General features: G+C 45.7%; 1 long non-coding RNA gene across 2 annotated transcripts in view; it reads left to right on the forward strand.

The window, feature by feature from the left end:
• The window catches only part of LOC149324385 (uncharacterized), a 51,873-nt gene extending 41,924 nt beyond the window's left edge, over positions 1 to 9,949 (forward strand). The window contains exons 1-3 of one of the 2 annotated variants that reach the window (XR_016286857.1): positions 4,732 to 4,789; positions 6,683 to 6,746; positions 9,828 to 9,949. This is a non-coding gene — a long non-coding RNA (uncharacterized LOC149324385). Of the gene's footprint in view, positions 1 to 4,731; positions 4,790 to 6,682; positions 6,747 to 9,827 lie in introns of those variants that run through there. The other variant, XR_016286858.1, reaches the window with a different exon arrangement.
• Positions 9,950 to 10,651: the final 702 nt, after the last annotated feature.

A 10,651-nucleotide genomic window follows, 5' to 3' on the forward strand; every position in this document is an offset into this window, starting at 1 on the left:
GAACGCAGCCGGCGCGTGTCGTGATGCCACTCAGCTGGCAATTCTACCTCGGCATGGCTCTACGCAGGCGCCGCGGCGAGGCCGCCGCACCCCTTCAGATCTGCCTGCTAACTTCTTGAAGGCAGCCACCGCCGTACCACGGCCCGCGCTCCACCTTAAGGGTATGATGCGAAAGCTAATGGATAAATACCCATATATGCACACCCGGTCTTCATCTTCTTAACATTCCACGCCATGCTTTTAAGCTCCTCCGCCTTAAGGACATGGTGCGATATCATTAATGGAGTTGGTCATTCTCGACTTTAGATTCATAGATACTTTGGAGTCCTCCTACCACTCTAGGCGTAGTGGTGCAGCGGTTGAGCGGTGCACCAGTACCTTGGGATGGTATGTGATGCCACCGGTGGGAGTTGTGTGATCCAAGTTGCTCTTCCTGAGCAACCTCGAGCGACCAGTCATTAATTAAGCGCCACCTGCCGGTTCGCCAGTGTCAACACACGCGCACGCACGCACGCACGCACGCATTCAAAGACGAGTGTTCGTTCCAAGGTGCAGGCAAAGCTTATGCCTAAAAAATGCATATAAGAGTAGGATGGCATGAAGCGTTGGGAAGTGCGCTAAGATTGCAACGAAACAAAGAAACATACATGCAAACGGGCGCTACCGAAATAGTGATTACACTGCTAACCCTTTTTCATTATATTTGATTGTGTTCAGATAAAGGAGTTAATGGAGGCCCTACCGCACCAGTAACCGCTCACTTTCCCAGACCGACAGTGTGGACTGGGCAAATCAGTGCTTCACACCAGCTTTCTTGTTATGAATGCAAATGCGTGAGAAGTCCTGCTGTTTGAAAGGCAAATGGCACTTTTTTCATCAACAAAATGTCTCATAGCTCTCCGGCTATCTTAGGCGATATCAGTGGTCGACGCGTCGCTCATACTGCAGCTGTAGAAGTAGGATACAATTTACCCAGCACGTGCGCTGTGAATTCCTGCGAATTCCTTAAGGGTCGAGCAGAAGTCATCAGCCAGTGCAAATGTTCGTTAATAATTTCATGCTCTTAGCCTACAGGCTGGAGCTTGGAATTACCTGGAAAAGCATGAGTAAAACATTTATTAATTCGAATTGTTGATCAATTCGTCCGCCCAGTCTCATTTTGCTAGCTGTTTTATTGTAGTTGGCAGAATGGTACTACCAGATCACCGTTGGTCGGAAGTTTGAGCGCGCAACTCAGGAAGAAGTTTTTTGTTTATCTACGTATTTACTGAGAAAGATAACAGATGCCCCTCAGTGCATACTAATTAGTTGTTACTTCTTTATTTTTCGTATTAAGCGTCAATTGCGCACAGAAGGACAGGGGCAGCTTGGTGCTAACATATCTATTGCTCCACGGCTTTGTCCGAGAGGACATCGAACCACGTGAAGAATTTTACTTCGTAAGATATGCTCGAAATAATGTTATTCCATGCATAACTCTTATTCATGGCCGTCGCCTGTCAAATATCCGTCGGATCTTTGCTATTCAAGCAAATAGGTCTTCACCTAATAAGGTATAAACTTTGCTTCAGATTTTTTTCTTTTTCTAACACGTGCCGTGGCTTTAAAAGGAGGCACGGGAACATAGCGCGCATGCTGCGATGTATTTTCGCTGATATAAAGAAAAAAAGGAAAATCGAGCGCATATTTTTAACCTGCACCAAGCGACATTCTTAACAAAGAGGCTCATCAGCGGCATATTTTGCCAAGTCTCCACTTGACATCGATACGTTACAGCCACGAAGGTAATGAGGGATGTTTTGTTCCTTCTGCCATTTAATGAAAACTGTAAAACATCTCTTCCGTATTTAAGTAGTGTAAACATTCTGGTGTTGAGCTAAAGAAAAAAAATACAGCAAAATGTAAAGATTTTATCCCTACAGGTGTTGCCTCATATTTCCTTGAGACCATTTTCCGTTCGCCTAGTGGCAATTCCGTCCACATTAAAGCGAAATTAAGCTGCCGTCTGCGCAGTTCTATAAATACAAGCAGTTTTTCAGGGGTGTTGAAATTCATATCTGCAAAAGTATGCCTGTTGAGTTTTAGTTTATAAATACTATATATCTGAGAAAAGCAGACTTCAGGGACTAGTGCATGGGGTACAAATATGAGCAACAACAGAGTTCACCATCTTGCCACCATCTAAAGTATATGATCTCCATCTGGAGTATATGTACAGGTTTCGACGTGTATGCTCTTCAGTTGACAACGTAGTCGACCTGGTGTCATCCGTCCAACGCCAAAAACACTTGGGCTTGACCGCGGCGTTGTTCCTGGATATAAAGGGCGCATATACGACAATATTACTCCCCAGCATATTTGTTTATTTATTATTATTATTACTTATTTATTTATTTTTATTTATTTATTTATTTATTAACAAGTCTTGCGGGCGTGCTATTAGTCACAGTTTTAATCAACAAGTTCACAGGTTGAGGTCAGCAGGCTTTTCGAATGATGCGATGATACGGGCATGCAATAAAATACTTAAAAAAATCAATTCTTCTTGTAGGCTCGAGACACAGGAACCTTCAGGTCAGGTAAAAAAGAAATTTGCGATCGCGCCCTACGTTCACCAGTTAAAAGCAGGTAGGCCGTTGATATGGGGTTGATGTGCTTTTTTGAGCACCTAATAAGCTGGGAAAAACTTGCGCCAGGGTTGGTATGGTAAGCAGATAAGATAAACAAACAAGACAAAAAAGAAAAACAAAAAAAAAGAGTGTGAAGAAAATCATGATTTAAAGTTCGTCCCTTGTGCCTTGGGTGCTGCGTATAGGGTTCCGTTCACGTGCGGTAAGAACTATACAGGCCAGACGGTAAGGTGCCTGAATTCCCGCCTGCGTGAAAGCAACACCTATTTGAAAGGGGCCCCTTCCTCGAACCTATCCTTGCACTACAAAGAATGTGATAGTAACACGTCCGCACCTGCTGCCCAACAATGTATTCCGCATTTTAACGACACAAAGGTCTTGTACAATCACAAAGATAGATTAACTAGGGAAATGAGCGAAGCATTTCATATTCAGAAAAACCGCGACACATTCGTAAGCCCCCCATCCGTCCTCGTTCATGACTGTGAGATATCGTTTCTTGAACATCATGACTAATTGTGATATCAGTGTTGGTGGCATAGATCATGCGTGCTCCTGGTTGTTTGTAGAGTATATTTTTTGTGTTCCGTACAATAAACCTTCAGTTGCTAGTCAGGACCTGTCCCGTCGTCTTCGTTTCTCTTGTCTCTGTTCCTGCGCTGTTTTCCTCAAGAATGTACCAACTCGCTCAACTCGCCGCTTCACTTAAGCAAAGGAAGTGCACATAACTGGCTCCCTGGGTCAGTGGACGCCTGAATCGAGCGTATAGGTACATGAGAGAGAGATGTGGGCTGTAGGAATTACAACCTTTCGCCAGAAACGCGGCGCTGAAGAGATAGGCCGTCGGAGTTCATTGTGTTCGGTGGCGTTGACAACGTTTTGCACTCCGATCATTTTACGGAAAGCAACTGCGCATAATTGGCTCCCTTGGTCAGCGGACGCATGAGTCGCGCTTATTTGTACGTGAGGTGATGAGAGATGTGGGCTGCCTGTGTTAGCGCTGACAACGGTGAGCGAACTCTCGCGGTCAGCCATTACCTGCCACCTTCCAGGATGGCAGGGTGGGTGGGGACTCTAAAGTGCATAAAAAGACAAAGAGGAGTTTCTTACCACTTATGTGGGAGAACATCTCTTTCATCTCGCTCGCGACGCCTTCCACGGCTGTCAAAACCTCGCGAAATACTTGCACAGACCTCGTCTTTGACAACCAGGCATAGGTGCACCAAGTCGTGCATAGATCCATCTATTCCTTCCACCACGAACCTTTTATCATGGCAATCAAGAACTGTTAGCGAAGTGTTTCTTCAAGAAGGAAATTGTGTGAAAACTTACAAGTTGTCTCTAATTGTACATACATGTCTTGCTCGAATTCTTCGCCTCAATCTATCGAAAAGCTGGAACAGGTGATGAGCTGCGCTCAAGCTTCCCATTAGGAAGTAACGTAATCGTCGGCAATTTTTTTTTCACACCGCGAATAAGAATCGATGGCATATCACACTGTCTTATTTGCTTCGTACAAGCCGCTCTTGTTCTCTCCCTCCCTCTCTCTCGTTCTCTCTCCATCTCCGTATATTTGAAGCGTGAAGGAGATTACATCTTTGGGCGGTACGTCAATGTAAACAGCATGAACGATATGGCTGACTTCAGTTGCCACATACCGTCGTTACTCGCTGTCCCGCGCGACAGCACCGAGAACTAGCGTGATTAAAAGTTTCTTGAAAAACTACTTTGTTTAAGGGATCAGAACATGGGTCAGCACGCATGCATTCCTGAAGTGTAACCATGTAGGCGCAGCGCAGATTAGACCTCTATTTTTTGCTGTCTTTGTCTTTACGCACTTGGAACTGCTATGAGCTTGCGTCACCATGAAACTGTCAGCCACTTTAGCCTAATACTTTTTTCAGCTCTTGTCCTCCGCGCATGCTCTCCTGCGAGTTTCCCTGCTCGACATTTTCATTACCACCGTATTATAAATAAATCAAATAGAGAAGTTCCCTGTCAGAGCGATCTTTTTTGCTGTCGGCTTTTTCGCATTTTCAGTCTGTAATTGCTTCTCGGCGTTCGTCCTCGCGCTATATAAACTCAGGCAAGAGACATTTCTCCTACACAAGCAAAGCTTCCACAGCCTTTTTGTACCTGGTACTTCAAGAAGTTGGACGGTGAGAAAAAAACTTTGTAGCTTTTGTTTCCCCACTGGGCTGCATGTTTTCAGGGAGGTTCTGAACTCGTTGCTTTCGCTTACTATAGGTGCACGCTTCTGTTGTGTCCCATACAAACTTTCAGGCCAATTCCGGCTTGTATTGCGACGCTTGGCGCTTTTCTACAGTCCGGAATGGTACCGGCTGGGCTCCATAGCGGGGCATGCTGCATCATCGCAGGACGCACGCGAATCCAATCTAAATCCCAAGCAGCACAGATAACCTGTCCATTATTGGAAACAAATTCGCAAAGGCCAGCCCTACAAAGGTGCAGAGTGAAACACATCTCCGATTGCAATATTCGGCCTATTGCGTGTGCTGCTTGTGGCCTGTGCTGGCTGGGATGACAAGAAGTCGAAACCAGTGGTTTTTTCCCATTTACGAAACCTCGCTATTAATTATGTCAGTGCCTAAGCGCGTTGCCTATTTTTTGGTGACCAAGGGCTCTATTATTTACCGATCCATGATCCTTATTCTATTGCGGATTCATTTTGTCCTTTGACAGACATTAGTTTTGGCAGATAAAAAACTAAAAATAAGTGTTCGTTTTTTGGGTGAAGCAGCTGCGGCTTTCAAGCGCGCGTCGGCGACGACCCTATCTCTTGATTGGCTGCATGGCAAAGTCGAAGGTTAGCTCCCGTACGCGCCGACTGACAAAGGTGGTCATCGATCTGAGGGAAGAAGGGGAAGCAGATAGTTATGGTATTTCTAATCGAGAACAAAACGCTACACAGGAGGGTGAAAAAATTGGCTGTGGTTTAGCTCTGGTTTAACCTGGAGCATTGCGGAAGCAACATCAGCGCGTAGGCATACACTGTTGCGTGAGCTACATTGCCCACAGTCTCGCCGCTTCGCGTGCTCTTGCACGACCGCACTGCGCATGCGCGAGGAACAAGTGACGTCACTACGCACAGCTGGCGTGCCTCGCCGCGCGCGCTCCCCGTCCTTTCGTTAAAATGGTCCGAGTGTAAAATGTTGAAAACGCCAACGCCAATGAACACAATGAACGCCGATGGCCTAAGGCTTCAGCGCCGCGTTTCTGGCACAACCTTGTGAATGCCTGCAGTCACCATAAACGGCGGCGGCGGCTCCGCGACCCGGCGCGTGGTGTGACGCGCACGCCATGTGGCGTTGAGCGCACGGCGTCCACCGGCTGCAGCGGTGGAAACCCAAACCGCGCCGTAAGAAAAGGGGTGTAGGAGGGATTGAGAGAAGAAAGAAAGAGGTGCCGCAGTCGAGGTCTCCGGAATAATTATTGCTACTTGAAACATCTGGGGTGAACTTCCATTGTTTTTTTTTTTCATTGGTTATGTTGTTACAAAAAAAATATTTCCATGCAGGTCAGCCCAAATATGTTCCGCTGTGGTTGTGCGCCTCCAAATCACGTGATACATGACGTCACACCACGTGACACGATGACGTCACGACAGTGGAGAAACGGGGGCCCACCTCGCGCCGTCGCTGTGGTTGTGCGCCTCCAAATCACGTAATACATGACGTCACACCACGTGACACGATGACGTCACGACAGTGGAGAAACGGGGGCCCACCTCGCGCCGTCGCTGTGGTTGTGCGCCTCCAAATTACGCGACACGATGATGCTTCGCATTCTCCAGGCTTAACCAAGTTAAGCCTCAGCCTTTTTTTTTCGGTTTGGTTTATGGGGTTTAACGTCCCAAAGCGACAAAGGCTATGAGAGACGCCGTAGTGGAGGCCTCCGGAAATTTCGACCACCTGGGGTTCTTTAGCGTGCACTGACATCGCACAGTACACGGGCCTCTAGAATTTCTCCTCCAAAGAAATTCAGCCGCCGCGGCCGGTTATGTTCTTACAAAAAAAAATATTTCCATGCAGGTCAGCCCAAATATGTTCCGCCTCTTTGGAATCAACCTTCTGGTTGTTGCTGCAATCATCTTTGGTATGTGTACCTTCATTGAAGTTTTGTTTTAAGAGCGTTAGCTCTTATTCATCACGTTCCTCAATTTCTTAGGGTCTGCTACCACCTCCAATCGGCGTTAAATTTTCTCTCCGGGGAATTCCAGATGGCGGGCCCCCATAGTAAATCGATGTAGCAACCCAACTGTTGATTCATTGGTGACTTCATTAGTATATCGTATTGGCGATTGGTGACGTCACTGATGTGGCGCCATAATTAACTAGTCACATTATATTGATTAATCGCTTTTAACTCAGTAATTACTGAAGCATCATAAAACAAATGAGATATTTCGAATCCTCCATATGAGTAGAACAGGTTAGACATCAAAATTAACTAATGAAATTAATATTTAGTCATTGGCATGTTTATATTTAATTGCTTATAATTAACTAACCGATAACGTCATGATCTAAGTAATTGATATTCGTAGCGGGCTTGATGAGTAGGACATGTTAGACCCCAATATTGTCGAATTAGGTTAATATTTTCTTATGGTTAGGCCTAACATGTTGGCCATGTCGTCAGCACTCAGCAGCTCACAATTTCATACCTCATGGCGACCGGGCACCTACCGCCTTGAAGTATGGAGAAATGGCGCTCCAAGGAGTCGAAAAATTTTTCGGCTCAAATTGGTCAAAAATATCCGACCTCAAGGCGCTAGGCGCCCGATCGCCATAAGTATGGAAAAGTACCCTAATCACGTGGCAATAGATCACATGGACAATATGGCGCTAACGAACAGCTAACGCTCTTCCCGTCAACGTCTTCCAGACGGTAGCGCCATTTTTTTATTCATATATTTCTCGAAAACATGCTTAGAATAACAAATTACTAACGAAACGAATTGATATCAGGGTTTCACTTTGTAAGACGGCCCGGAGAGGACGTGTCTCGCGGCAAATATTAAGTCTGAGGTTTGTTTCGGCATAAAGAGAACAGTTGAACAAGCTTGCACGAATCACCTATCTTCATGATTATCTGCTAATTCATTGCTACTCGTGGAATGCCGGCTAGAGGGGTGGGGATAAGCTTTGAGATCTATCCTACCAAATGGTAATGTAGAAGATTTGGGAGTACGTTACAGTTGAAAAGTATTCCCCTAACTCTGAAAAATATATCTTAAAACAAAGTTTCAGTGCTCGGGTTTTTATTTCTTGATATGTCACGAGAGTGTTTTGGTAGTTCAGATGAACCTTTGTTTTTTTCAAGTGGCTTCGCTGAAAAAGGATCAAAAGTGATACAAAGAGCCCTACCAGATATTGATTCACGAGCTAGATCATTCATTCCCACCGTAACGTAGAGGCAAGTTCTGTTTTTCAAACTTCGCATCAATCACATCAATGCATCCTACCTGGCCAGGAATCGTGTTAACGGATGGACAACTCTTACGAGCCAGCGACAGAATGAAACTGCGCCGATTTGTGTCTGCCTCTTCGTGCACTTCATATTCGGTTTCAAACTGGCTTTCAAACAGAGCAAATTAAACGAAATGTAGAGTTCGTTATTATCACACCGAAACAATCGAAATGCCAGTGTTTGAATTACTTTAGTGGGTAAAACTCGCGCAATATTAACAACTTTTGGCCTCAGAGCGTGCAGTGAAAGTTTAAGAAAATTACATCGAGAAGGCTTTCACTTACAGTATAGTAGCAGTGATTTATTAAAAAAACAATAATTATAAAAAAGGGAGGAAATAATTTAGGGAAAAGCTACCCCCATGGTGGCGTCCTAGCTGCTGTTAGACGTCCGCATAATCGCCGCGGCTTCTAAAAGCCGGCTGTTTCCCGTTGCCTTCTTCTCATTGAAGTAATTCGAAGAGGAGTAACAAATAACAGTGGCCCCTACTAAATTCACCGGTTTAGGTTTAAACATCAATTAGGAGTGTTTATTACACGGACGGAGAGCGGCTACAAATCTAGGACACCATCGCTAGATCTAGCTCAGCTTCGACACGGTCCCCGTGCTATTTTGTAGCCCATGTGAACAGGTATACTAGGCGCAGTCAGCCACTCTTGAGTCTCACCCCACATCCTCCTGGCCAGCAGATTCTAGGTACTCCCTCTTTGAAGACGGCCTGCATAGGCGTCGACTTCGAATGAGCTCCAGTTGCAGTTGCAGAGGAACGGGCGGTGTTTCCTCCTTTTCGCCGAGGCTGCCATTTTAGCCCGAATTCGCTCTTCCGGGAGGGCTAGGCAGGGGAGGAAGGGAGAGTGCTCCGAAACGAAGACCGGAAAACATGCGAGCCTCCCGCGAGGGAAGGATGGGGAGACGCGCCTGGGGGAGGGCGGTGTTGCTCGAAACGCGAAAACTCTCAAGACACGCCGGCCTGGCCGATGCCACGAATGCGGCACATTTATGTAGAATGCCTCCGTCGTGGTTTCTACAACGTCCGTTCCCCCCTTTTTTATTTTGCCCTCGGCAGTTCAGGTATGGTCTCTGCAAATACTTAGCTCAGCGACGCGCGGAACAACAGGGCGAGAGCGAGCCGGGGAAGGTACCAAACTTCCGGTACAGCCTTTCGATGTAAAACATAAATGCAACACCAAGACAAGCCATCACTGCGAAGTAAAGAAAATAACTTTCTTTGTTTCCAGTTACACACCGTATAAGAATGAGTTGTAATATCCTTTGACTTCAGAATCTCTTCTGTCAACCGCAGGGCGTCGCACTGTTCAACTCCGCTGAGGCCAATTGCAACTGCGCCATTTTGAGTGAGGAACTGAATTTGGCAGCCGTGCCACAAAAAAAAAAAAAACCGAAAACCACATTTAAGGAGGCCTCGGGCAACAAAATTGTCCAATGCCATTGCCAGGCACAGAAGTGTTTCTTCAGCTGGGCGTCTATAAGTTTTGCGTTCATACCTGTGGTCTACACAATCCCTGCGATATAAAATGTCGCATAAAATGTTTCAAGAAAATACTTGAAAGCTATAATAGCGTACATGCCACGTTAAACCAAACATTCTACGTCGGAATATATCAAAGGGCTTAACGCAAACACGAACTGTGAAGCTTCGCAAGAGAAAAAGCGAAACCCACTTCTTTCCTCCATCTTTCGCAGCGACCCTGATGATGGTCCCCAACGGAGCAAACGCAATTAATCCTATACAACTTTTTGGTGAGGCTACTAAGAAGATCGCCGAAGCACTTGGATTCCGGAGTGAAGAAGAAGCTACCAAGGAGTGAAGATCCGCGTGTTCTGAATGATGTCCCGGAATCGCCTGTTCTTGACTGAATGAAATAAAGTAGAAACCCCCTACGTACTTGTTCTGTGTTACGATGATTCAATCAGGCAATCGTCGAAATCGCCACGATGGCTCTCTGAGAGCTTGAGAAGTACTGAACAACTTTTGCTTACCCTTCCGAAACAAATCATGGCACGGAGAACTGATCACTGGTTTGATCTTTTGCGATATAAACCGACTTTGTATGTGTTCTAGGCGGGCTCTGCTAAATTCAGTTCATCTCCTACATTCCCGCCCTCAACTGCGTGTACAAAGGCTATCTCTCTCGGTAAAAAATTAGGCAGTGGTTCAACTCTGACCAACAGAGCTTCACGTAGCGAAGCCACATAAGCATGATTAAACATTGTTTATATTTGGTACATCTTTTATTGTTTCTTAATTCCCCCACCACTTCAATGCCGCTTATTTCTCTTCATTGATTGGCTTGACGGATAAAAAGCGAGATCGAGCACACAGCTCTGCTTATATATGCCTCAAACCTGACGTCGCAACTGTGAACTGAATCACGTGACACAACGTGTTTACCACGTGACTTTCTTACTATTCCTGCCGTCAACTAGCAATGTCAAAATTCAATGTAAAAGTTCAAAGTCAAATGTCAAAGGTCAAGATCAAAATACAGGGTCAAAGGTGCAGGTAA

The sequence above is a fragment of the Amblyomma mixtum genome, unplaced genomic scaffold (assembly GCF_055824585.1).
Source record: "Amblyomma mixtum isolate Tamu unplaced genomic scaffold, ASM5582458v1 scaffold_44, whole genome shotgun sequence".
Lineage (NCBI taxonomy): Eukaryota > Metazoa > Arthropoda > Arachnida > Ixodida > Ixodidae > Amblyomma > Amblyomma mixtum.